This window comes from Sminthopsis crassicaudata, chromosome 2, assembly GCF_048593235.1.
Source record: "Sminthopsis crassicaudata isolate SCR6 chromosome 2, ASM4859323v1, whole genome shotgun sequence".
In the NCBI taxonomy this organism is placed as follows: domain Eukaryota; kingdom Metazoa; phylum Chordata; class Mammalia; order Dasyuromorphia; family Dasyuridae; genus Sminthopsis; species Sminthopsis crassicaudata.
In genome coordinates this window covers 260258053-260270115 of record NC_133618.1, presented here as the reverse complement: position 1 = coordinate 260270115, position 12063 = coordinate 260258053, and the positions used below count along the sequence as shown (strand labels likewise).

At 33.7% G+C, this 12063-nt stretch overlaps 1 protein-coding gene and 1 pseudogene across 3 annotated transcripts in view; both read left to right on the top strand.

Annotated features, from left to right (window-relative positions):
* The window catches only part of LOC141555876 (olfactory receptor 11H6-like), a 136670-nt gene that overhangs the window by 11788 nt on the left and 112819 nt on the right, over window positions 1-12063 (top strand). For all 3 annotated transcript variants that reach the window (XM_074289161.1, XM_074289163.1, XM_074289162.1), the window contains exon 2: window positions 7305-7426. The gene's annotated coding sequence lies outside the window, so the exon portion shown is untranslated. The remainder of the gene's footprint in view (window positions 1-7304; window positions 7427-12063) is intronic.
* Window positions 2650-11321, top strand: LOC141552766 (olfactory receptor 11G2-like; annotated as a pseudogene).

Sequence of the window (12063 nt, the reverse complement as noted above, 5' to 3'; positions counted from 1 at the left end):
AGTGCTTCTTTTGCTCTTTTTGCTGAGGATTTATGTGGATTTATTTTGTATCCTGCCACTTTGCTAAAATTCTGAATTATTTCTAATAGCTTTTTAGCAGAGTCTTTGGGGTTCTCTAAGTATACCATCATGTCATCTGCAAAGAGTGATAGTTTGATTTCCTCATTTCCTACTCTAATTCCTTGAATCTCTTTCTCGGCTCTTATTGCCAAGGCTAGCGTTTCTAGTACTATATTGAATAGTAATGGTGATAGTGGGCAACCTTGTTTCACTCCTGATCTTACTGGGAAAGGTTCCAGTTTATCTCTATTGCATATTATGCTTACTGACGGTCGTAAATATATGCTCCTGATCATTCTAAGGAATAATCCATTTATTCCTATACTCTCAAGAGTTTTTAGTAGGAATGGATGTTGGATTTTGTCAAATGCTTTTTCTGCATCTATTGAGATGATCATATGGTTTTTATTAATTTGATTATTAATATGGTCAATTATACTAATAGTTTTCCTAATATTAAACCAGCCCTGCATTCCTGGTATGAATCCTACTTGATCATAGTGTATTATCCTGGGGATGATTTTCTGAAGTCTTTTTGCTAATATCTTATTTAAGATTTTAGCCTCAATATTCATTAAGGAAATTGGTCTATAATTTTCTTTCTCAGTTTTCGATCAACCTGGTTTAGGTATCAGTACCATGTCTGTGTCATAAAAGGAGTTTGACTACCTTTGAAATTCTTAAGCAGAGATATGCTTTCCCACTAATCTCTCTCTTATCTTCTATAGAATATTTTTTATGGGGAAAAAAAGTTTATGCAGAAGTTCAACTAGTTTAAGACCCTCTCTCATTTTATCTGTTTGGCAATGTTCAATATAGAGCAACATGTTGATCTGAGTTCAATTCAATGAAGAAATAGATAGGTAGGTAGATAGATAGAACATTTAAGTGCATACTATATGACAGGTGATGTGCTAAATGCCAGGAATACAAGTAGAAGAAAACAAGATGGTCCCTAACTTCAAAAAGTTTACATTTTAATAGCAGAAGGCAAAATATAAAGGAAAGTTGGAAGAGAAGCTAGGTAGAAGAAGAATACCCATGTAGGATAAGACAAAGGTAGGGAAGTGGAATTGTCCAGAGTGAGATAAGTTGTAAATGGAGTAAGCAGCAGGGTTGTAGTTTCTGATGAAATGGCACAATCTCCCACCATAATTCACCAATCAAGATAGCAGACCTCAAAGCAGAATCATTGCCTTAGGTGAGCAACTCAGTGAGAGGGAAGAACAGCACTAAAAACAATACTATATTGTATATAATACAGTAATTAATTAGTGACATGAAAAAATATTGTTGATAAGGCAAAAGTGTCCTTTTGTTCTTCTTCCCCCCACATAATTGCTAAACCACAATCCTATTTCACTCAAAACCTATTTAGGTGATTTTGAATGAGTAAACTAAAAGCTCTAGACTTTATTTCCCTCTGCAAAAATGGATAAATTGGATTCTAAATTCCCTTCTGGATTTTTTTTTAATTTTTGACCTTGTGACTGCTGGTCCCACTTCTTATTGTCTTCTTTTAATTGATATTGTCCCTTTTCTTCCCAACTCCCTCTATTTGGGTTTTCCACAGATCCAAACATCAAAAGACCAAAATGCCTTCAATTTCTTTTTCTAATAAAATAAATATCTTCCTTTCCTCTTTCTCTTTTTTTCATCCTCTTCTTAAGGGAAAGAACCATAGCTTTTGTTTCAAATACATGGATTTGTATCCCGGCTATATTTCTCACTATCTTTAGGCAAGGTACACATGATCTTTCTGAGTCCTTGGTTCCCTAAGATACAAAATGAGGGAGTTGGAGTTGATAGTCACTAAATATCTCCAAAATTCATCTTTTCTTCTTTTCTGCTTCCTCCTCTTCACTTGTTTTCTTTGTTTTCTGTTCTTCATCTTTTGTTCTTTTCCCTTCTCCTTTCCTAATTCCCCTATGTTAGATCCCAGAATATCATCCTTTTAGCTTCTTCATTAATCATCAGTTATTCACCCAAATACTAGTGAAAAGAGAGAAGATTCTGGGTCACAAAGTATCTTTAGAAATCTACAATTTTCACTATAAGTATGTTTATTCACCAGTGTCAGAAACTCCTAGGTCCCTACAGGCCAGTTTACTTCTACCAAAGAGTAAAAAGTTAAAGGACTCTTAGTTACCTTTAATTAATAGTATACTCCTGAAGAAAAGTTCTGGATGAATGTTAATAGTTGTGGGATATAAGAATTACTCTTTTTAAAAGCACTACAGTAAAAGGAATTCCAAGTGTCTTCTGTCAGCAATTAGAGCAGATAAAATAATTTCCTACTATCAGAAATCAGGATGTATACCAGTGATTAACAACCACATTTAGAAAAGTTTCTTGTGAAGTACATTAAATTGAGAGATTCTGATTCCATTTCTGACAAACTAGGTGGAGGAATATTGGAGATCTAGTTGCAATGTTTGGTGAAGGAAAAAGACAGTCTTTTGAACAAAGAAGGTCAGTTCCTCTTGTCCTCAGTCTTTGAATACTGGTTGGTTATTGTCCTTGAATTCAAAAAGGAACAAAATGACATCTTTATGTTGGGGGTCAATGTGTAGTTATGTCAGGCTGTGGATGATCATATCCATTTCTGCTAATCTGCGTTTACTTTGGTATGACAAGTTTGTCATGTTTTGGCACATTGATAATGAAGGTCTTCAGGTCTTCATAGAATTTTTCTTTGATTTCATCCAAGATTTCATTCATGATGAGAATATACACCAGGATGAAAATATACACTATGATGATGCACTTTTCTGCAAGTGGCAGTAAAATTGACATGAGCTTGCTATTCATTTATTTGGGGATATATATCAGCATCTGCTAATTCCACAATTATTGCAGGAAATTTCCACATCAAATCAATACTCATCTTCTGGGTGATTGACTTCCTCTGCTATCCAGTCTCTTTCATATCTCAATTATCATTCTTTGCCCCAAATATCACTGACCGCTTTGTCTCTCCCATCATCTTCCTCACCTTTCCTTTCATTCTTTGATCCTATGCTTTGGTGTTCATAGTAGTCCATAGTAGTCATAATAAGGTTTTATCTACATATGGCTTCCACTTGACTGTGATTTCTCTATTCTATGGGGCCCCTTTTTTATAATCTATATATGGCAACTCTGTAAAGTCTAATGTGGATATAGGAATCTATCATACCCTGCAGGAAAATGGAAGAATAAGGGGATTTTGAAAAGGGGTGGGGTTGATAGAAAGAAGGGCATATTAGGTGAAGAGGTAATCAGAAGCAAAATACCTTTGAGGAGGGAAAGGATGAAAAGAGAGAGAAAATAGAATAAATGGAGTGGGGGGAACAGTTAGAAATAATAATTATGAAAAGAATTTTGAAGCAAGTTTTTTTGATGAAGGTCTTATTTCTCAAATGTATTGGGAACTGATTCAAATTTATTTTAAAAAAAAGAGCCATTTCCCAACTGATAAATGATCAAAAAAAATATGAACTATGCCTAAAGGGACATAAAATCATATATCTCCTTAGATTTTATAATACCATAATTAGGTATGTATCCCAAATGATACAGGAAAGAGAAAAGGACATTTTTGTGCAAATATATTTATAGCAGCTCTTTTCTCAGGACAAAGAACTGGCAACTGAGGGCATGTACATCAAATCAGGAATGACTGGATAAATTGTAGTATGTGATTATAATTATTGTCCTATAAGAAATGATAAGCATGATCTTTTCAGAAAAACCTGGAAAATTTTCCATGAGCTCAAGCAAAGTAAAATGGACTATGTACAAAGTATACAATATAATAGGAAAGTTGTGGGATGATCAACTGTGAATGACTTTGCTATTCTCAACAATACAATGAGTCCTAAAGGACTTATGATGAAAAAATGCTATCCTTATCCAGAAAAAAAAAATGATTTTGTCTGAATACTTTGGGGAGGGAGATCTATATTTTCTTTCACAATGTTACTTTTATGGAAATGTTTTGCATAACTTCACATGTGCCTTCTCCATGAGGCAGGATTTGGGGAGGGAGAAAGAGAATCTGGAATTCAAAATTTTTAAATTTTAAAAACAAAAGTAAGAAATTGTTTTACAAACGTAAAAAAAATCATTTAATTGAGGAAAACAAAAAATATTAAGAAGAAAATATGAAGGAAAGAGACAAAAAAAGTCTAAACAAGGGGAATATAGAATGGAGGAAAATATACAAAATAATCATAATTGTGAAAGGGATGAACTCGCCTACAAAACAGAAGTGGATAACAGAATGGATTAAAAACTAGAATCCTACAATATGTTGTTTACAAACATTTGGAGCAAAGAAATGCACACATACTAAAAGTAAAAGAGTGGAATAGAATATATATTTTTACTTTAGCCAAAGTAAAAAAAAAAAAGTAAAGATAGTAATCCTGATCTCAGACAAGGCAAAAACAAAAATAGATTTAATGAAAAGAGATAAGGAAAGAAGCTACATCTTGCTAAAAGATACCACAAACAATGAAATAATACCAATACTAAACAAATAAGGACTAAATACTATAGCATCAAAATTCATAAAAATGTTAAGTAAATTTTAAAAAGAATAGACACAAAATTATACTACTGGACTTCAGCCTCTCCATCTCAGAAGTATTTAACCAGAAAATTAACAAGAAAGAACTGAAGGAAATGAATAGGATTTGGGAAAAGTTAGCCACGATAAACATCTAGAGAAAATTCAGTGGAAATAAAAAGGAGCATACCTTTTTCTCAATGGTACATGATACCCACCCAAAATTTGAGCATGCATTAGGAATAAAAACTTCACAATCTAATGTAAAGAGGCAGAAATATTAAATGCATCTTTTTCAAATCATGATGCAATAAAAAATTACAAGTAATATAAAACCATGGAAAGATAGAATAAAAATTAACTTAATTTACTAAATAATTTACACTTAAAAAATGTGTGCCAAAACAATAAAGCATAGAAACAATCAATAATTTTATCAAAGAGAACAACAATACAAAATACTAAAATTTATAGGATACAGTCAAAGCAGAACTTAGAAAAAAATTATATAATTCTAAATGTTTACATGAATAAAACAGAAAAAGAGCAGATCAATTAACTGGGCATGCAACTAAAAAAGAACAAATATAAATCCCCACATATATTGTACCTAGGATATACTATAAGATATTTAATATATATGGGAATGCCTGCCATCTAGGGGGTGGAGGGAAGGAGGGGAAAAATTCAGAACGAAGGGAGTACAAGGGATAATGTAAAAAAAAAAATTGCCTATGCATATGTACTGTCAAAAAATGTTATAATTATAAAATTAATAATAAAAAACAGTTAATTCTAATACTCTCTAAAATATTTGTAAAAATACAAAAATAAATTTATAAAATGTATTGTAAAAGTGTAAAAATAAAATTTGGAAAAAACTTCTACCAAAGTCCTTTAATGACACAAATATGGTGCTAATCAAATGTTGCATTCCAAGCTCTGTGCTATAAACTCTGTATTAATCACCTCTGTAAGAAGGTGATTAGAGGCAAAAGCCAGTATGTAATTTTGTGGCTGAGCATTTGAGTGAAATCTGACTCACAATAACCAAAAAGAGGGGAAATTATGACCTGGGGGCATATAATTAGTGACAGTTTAGCCAGGACCAGCTGAAGAAAATCAAAAGAGGAGAAGCAGACTGATGTGAGACTGGCTTCCAAAGAACCAGGGAATGCTTTAGGACGAAAGCAGAAGCCACAGGCCTGGTGCCTAGGCTATAGGACAAAGAGTTCAAACAATTTGCCCAAGATTCTTCAGTTAGAAAATATCAAATGTCTTATTTGAACTCAGTTCTTTCTGACTCAAAGCCCTACTCTCTACTAGCTATTCACATTTCCTTCTTTAATGTCAATCAATCAATAGAATTTTATATTCTATCAAGGAGAAAACAAGCACATGAAAATTAGTTAGATAATAAGTAGCACGGAATTTTGGGGAGGGAAACACTGGGAAATCAGGGGATGAGTAGATTTCTCAGGTGAGACAAGTAATATTTCAGCTGAGCTTTGAAAAAAGCTATCAATTTTTAAAGGTGAACATGAGGAAGTAGTATGTTCCAAGCAAAGGAGAGAGCCACTGCAAAAATAGAGGGAAAACAGAAAATTATATGTGAGCAACAGCACAAATGTCTGCAATTATTAGAGATTCATCATGGCATAGTAGATATTAAGTGAAACTTGAAGTCAATAAGGCCTGTGTGCAAAAATTACATCAGAGACATATTTGCTATGTGACCTTGAAAAACTCCTATTGTGCTTACATATATATATATATATATATATATATATATATATATATATATATATATTTCCCTAAAAATAAGAGAATATTTGTAAAGCACTTTGCAAACCTTTTAAGTGAAATATAAATTTGAATAATATTGTACTCTTCCCTGTCAAAAACAGGATGTTTCAGGTCAGAATTATTTGCTATATTTTTGGTTGTTGATGTTAACTTTATAATAAAAACATTAACAAAAAGACAGGTGAGAAAAGAACTTCTGTTGGAGGTAGATTTAGGGGAGGGAAGTGGCATAGAATTTCAATGGAGGATAATGTATAATCTACTTTGACAGTAATGTCACCATGAGTTTCAACTGGAATGGGAAACAGAATCTAGATTATGAAAATCTATTATTTCAGTTCTCTATTATAACATATTCTATCTAAATAATTGAAGAATAGGCCCATAATAGTTTTTATTTGTTGTATTTTGTTGTCCTTATGAACCATCTGCATTGAAATACCATATGAAATAGTAGTCATAAGAGTTTTAGAAATGGAAGAACTCTTCATAATTCTTCAAAATTGGGGGCTCTGTGAGAGATAAGGAATAGAGTAACCTGTTTCATGGTCATTTCTGTGTTTTCCATAGTCTGGAGTTATGAATGTAACAGGAGGAAACAGAGTGACTGAGATCATCCTCCTGAGTTTTCCTTGCCCCAGGGAAATATAAATCTTTTTCTCTGAGGTGTTCTCTCTGACCTATGTCTTGACTCTCATGGCGAATGGGTCTATCATCTTGCAGTGGGGTTGGATCAGCACCTTCATATCCCCATATACATTCTGCTGGCCAACTTTTCTTTTTTATACATCAAAACCCCAGTTCCTAACATGTTAGTGAATTTTCTCTGAGACCAAGACCATTTCTTTCACTGCATGTTTTCTCCAGTTCTACTTTTTTTCCACAGGTGCCACAGGAACCTTTCCATTCCTCATGACTTTTGATAGGTACCTGGCTATTTATCAGCTTCTGCATTACCCTACAATCATGACAGGACATTTTTGCATCAAAACAGTATTCCTCTGCTGGGTGAGTGGCTTCCTCTACTTTCCAGTCCCTATTTGCTTCATGACTCAATTACTTTTTATGATCCAAATATTATTGCTCACTTTCTCTGTGACCCAGGATGCCTATTGGCTCTGTCTTGTGTCCCTATCCCAAGGATTGAACTTTCTTATTCTATCCTAAATTGTCTCCTCATGTTTATGACTTTTCTTTTCATTACTGGATCCTACACTCTAGTATTCAGACCTATCTTGAAAGTTCTTTCAGCAGCTGGCTGGAAGCTGGACCTCTCTACTTATGGCTTCCCCTGTTCTATAGGATCCTCATAGTTTTATACACCAGTCCCAACTCTGGAAATACAGCTGGTTCACATAAAATTATCACTTCATTTGACTCAGTAGTGACTCCATTGGTAATCTCCTAATCTACAATCTGAGTAACAAGGAAATCAAGACTGCTCTAAGAAAATCCAGATGAGAATAAAAACCATCCATAGAAATACCTTTAGTGAATTTCCCTGGAGTATTTACCTGATTTTCTTAAAGACTTTATCTAATATCTTGCTCTGGCGCCAATCAGCTGCTGCCATTTACTTAGTCTTCCATATTATCATACTCTGTCCCATCAGGCTAGGGTGGTAGAGCATATAAATGAATAATGATTAATAAACCAGAACCTGGAGTAAGAAATACCTAAATTTAAATACCACCTCTAAAATGTACTAGCTTTGTGATCCTTGGAAAGGCTTTTAACATTCCTGGACCTATTTCTTTATCAATCAAAATGAGTGACACTTTTAACAACATCTAAGTTCCCTTCCAATTCAAAATGAATTAAATACAGTCAAATACACCAGCAGCCTAATCCATAAAATGAACTTTTTAATCATAATTTTGGACAGTACAATGATTTTTAAATTATCTCTACTTGATTTGTTTTATGTCACTTGTTTTTACTGTGAGATAACTCATGTTTCCTTCTATTATTTCTTTTGACTTGGTTGTAATATTTTTTAATGTCTCATGAAGCCATTAACCTTTATTTGGTTGGTTCTAAATTTTGTCAAGTTGTTTTCTTGAGTAAAAATTTTTTTATTCCTTGTTCCAAGCTATTAACTCTTTTTTCATATATTTCTTCTTCAAACCTAATTTATTTGCCCATTTTTTCCTCTATGACTCATTTCATTTGTAAAATCATTTTAGTTCTTTTTTTTAGACTCTTGCTTTTTCTCTTTTTGGAATTCTTGGAGTCAGAGCCAAGATACTAGCAAGGAAACCTATCTTTATCTGACTTTCCCTGATGCCCCACAGACCAACATCAAATCAAGCCTCTGAACTGGTTTTGGAATGACAGAACCCACAAGTATTTGAACTATAACACATTTCCCGAAGAAGACATTTTGGAACAACTTGAAAAAATGTCTGTTTCAAATGAGTATATAGAGAAGCAGACAAACACAGGCACAGTCCAGAGATCCAGGGCAGTGTAGGCCCTACATGTCAGGGAATATAAGGGGAGGAATTTTCAGCAATCTGTAGATTCCTGATTGCAATTGGCTTTAGCAGATTAGCTGTGAGATAAGCAACAAAAATAAAAAAGGTAAATAGTGAGCTTGAACCCCAGAATAACATGGGACCTGGTCACACCTATCCAGCAACATAAGTTAGAAATGACCCAGTACAGCTACTGTCATGTTTAGAGGAAGCTTGGACAATCTCACCTTTGCCCTAAAAGCAGACCTCAACCTTAAATTTAAAAAAAATAAATAAATTTTTTTTAAAAAGCAAAAAGAAAGCTGACCATAGATAATTTTTATGGAGAAAGGGAAGAACAGACCTCAAACCCTGAGGACGCTAAAAGCAAATAATCTCCTGATGAAGTTTCAAAAGGGTGATGTGAATTGGTTCCATATCACAAGGCTCTCTTGGAAGAATTCAAAACAGATTTTAAAAGAGAGTTAGAGGGAAAATGGGGAAAGGAAACGAGAATATTTCAGGAGAATTTGGAAAAGGAAACAAATTATTTGAAGAAAACTCCTTAGATTTAGTGAAATGGAAAAAGCATATAACTCCTTACAAAATAGATTTGAAAAACAAAATTTGTGAAATGGGAAAAAAAAATCCATTGAATAAAACAACTCATTTACAAATTCAATTGACCAAATACAAAAGGAGCTAAAAAAAAAAAAGAAAAAAGGTAATTGAAGAAAATAATTCAATAAAAATTAGAATTGAACAAATGGAAATGAATGATTCAATGAGACATCAAGAATCAGTCAAAAACAACAACAACACCAACAACAACAAATTTAAAGTGGAAGGCAATGTAAAATAACTTATTAGAAAAACAACTGACCTGGAAAATAGATCTAGGAGAGACAGTCTAAGGATCATTGGACTTCCTGAAAACCATGATGAAAAGGAAAAAAAAAAAAAAAAAAAAAAAAGAGTCTAGACATTGTCTTTCAGGAAGTCATCAAGGAAAACTGCCCTGATATCTTAGAAGCATATGGTAAAATAGTCATTGAAAGAATTCACCAATCACCTCCTGAAAGAGACCTCACAATGACAACTTCAAAAAATATCATAAGTAAGTTTCAGAATTATTGGATCAGGAAGAAAATATTGCAAGTAGCCAGGAAGTTTTCAGGAGCCACAATTAGGATTACCCAGGATTTTGCAGCTTCCACTTTAAAGAATCGAAGGGACTGGACAGAGCTGATATTCCAAAAGGCAAAGAAACTTGGATGCAGCCAAGAATCAACTATCCAGAAAAACTGACCATTATCTTTTAGAGAAGAAGAGGGACATTCAGTGATTCAGGTGAATTTCATTTATTTCTTATAAAAAGACCAAAGACAAACAGAAATTTTGAACTCCAAACACAGAGCTCAAGAGAAGCATAAAAGGATAAAAAGGAAAGAACTCTAGCTATATCTGTTATGGGTATACTTAGAGGGTACATTTGATAAAAATAAATATTTGATTTTATTGTGATAATATAAAAAAGGAACTAGAGGTAGAAAGAGGATTGAACAGGAAAAAGAGGGAAATGGAGGCAAAAAGAGGGAAATTACATCTCAAGAAGATGCAAAGAGGACCTATTCTAATTGAGAGGGAAAAGGGAGAGGAATGAATCTTACTCTCATCAGATTTGGCTCAAAGAGGGAAAATATTTGACTTCGCAGAGAAATTTGTCTCATCTTATAGTGAAGTGGAAAGAGAAAGAGGAAAGGAAAGGGGGAGGCTAATAGAAATGAAAACATGTAGTGGGAGAATGTATAAAAAAAGGTAAAGGGGCTGTAAAAGGAGAGGGCTATTTGAGGGAGGGGGTGGTCAGAAGCAAAATTACTGGGGAAGAGGGAAAGGGGGAAAGGAAAGAGAAAAGCAGTTAATTTGCTGTAAATAAGATGATAAGAAATACAGAATTCATCATTTTAACTGTCATTGTGAATAGGTTGAATTCTCCCATAAAACAAAAGTGGGTAGCAGACTGGGATTAAAAGCCAGAATCCTACAATATGTTGCTTACAAATGTAAAGGGCTGAAACTATGAAAAGGTGTACTTGAATCAGACAACCGAATTCTTAAAGTTAATTAGCTATTCGATATGAGACAATGACTCTATTAGCATATGTTTGAGAAAATGGTTCTTCTCACCTTTGGTCCTGGCTCAATGTTTTATATTAAGATAATCATAAGCAAGGATTAGAGGGTGGGGTGAGAAAAGTGAGACTTCACTTCAGGATGTGGAGGAGAAAGGTGGAGATTTTGGACTCCAGAATCTAGAAGAGATCTTTGACAAAACTCCTGGCAGTTTGCCCATCTCTTTCACTCCTCCCCCTAAAAACCAAAGACTTTTACTTATCCTGACTCTGGCTGATCCTGAGGCCTCCTCCAGAGAACTAATTGGGACTTAAAATACAAAAAACACATTTAAGGCAGAATGATATATTCAGAGTAAAGGTAAAAAGGCAAGAACAAAACCTATTATGCTTCAGGTAAATAAATAAAAAAAAAAGCAAGGGTATTAATTTTGATCTCAGATCAAGCAAAAGCAAAAATAAATCTAATTAAAAGAAATAAGGTAAGGAAGTGCTATGTACCAGGCAGAGTGTTAAGTGCTGAAGATTTTTTAAAAAGCAATAATAGCACAAACTCTGCCTTCAATGACCTTACATTCTAATACAGAGATAATAGGTAAACAACTAGGTATATAAAATATATATCCAAAGTAAACAAAGACAGTCAGAAAGGGGAAGGCATTATCAACTGAGCAGACTATGAAAGACCTCCTACAGAAAATAGATTTGAAGAAAATCAGAAATACTAAGAGAGGGAAGTGATGTGGCAGAGCATTCTAGGTATGGGAACAGTCAGTACAAGATGAGATGAAACTTAGTGTCTGAGAAAGTGTAAGTGGATTTGTGTAGTTTGATCATAAAATACATTGAGGGGAGTGAGATATTTAGAAATGTGGAAAGATAGAAAGTAAAATGTTATTTTTAAAAAAACTATAAATGACTAACAGAGGACATGATATTTGATAATAGGAGTAATAGGGAGCCACTAGACCTCACTTGAAGACGAGTTTTGGAGAAAAGGAAATGATATGTCCAGATCTTAGCTTTAGAAAAATCACATCGGCAACTAAATGAAGAA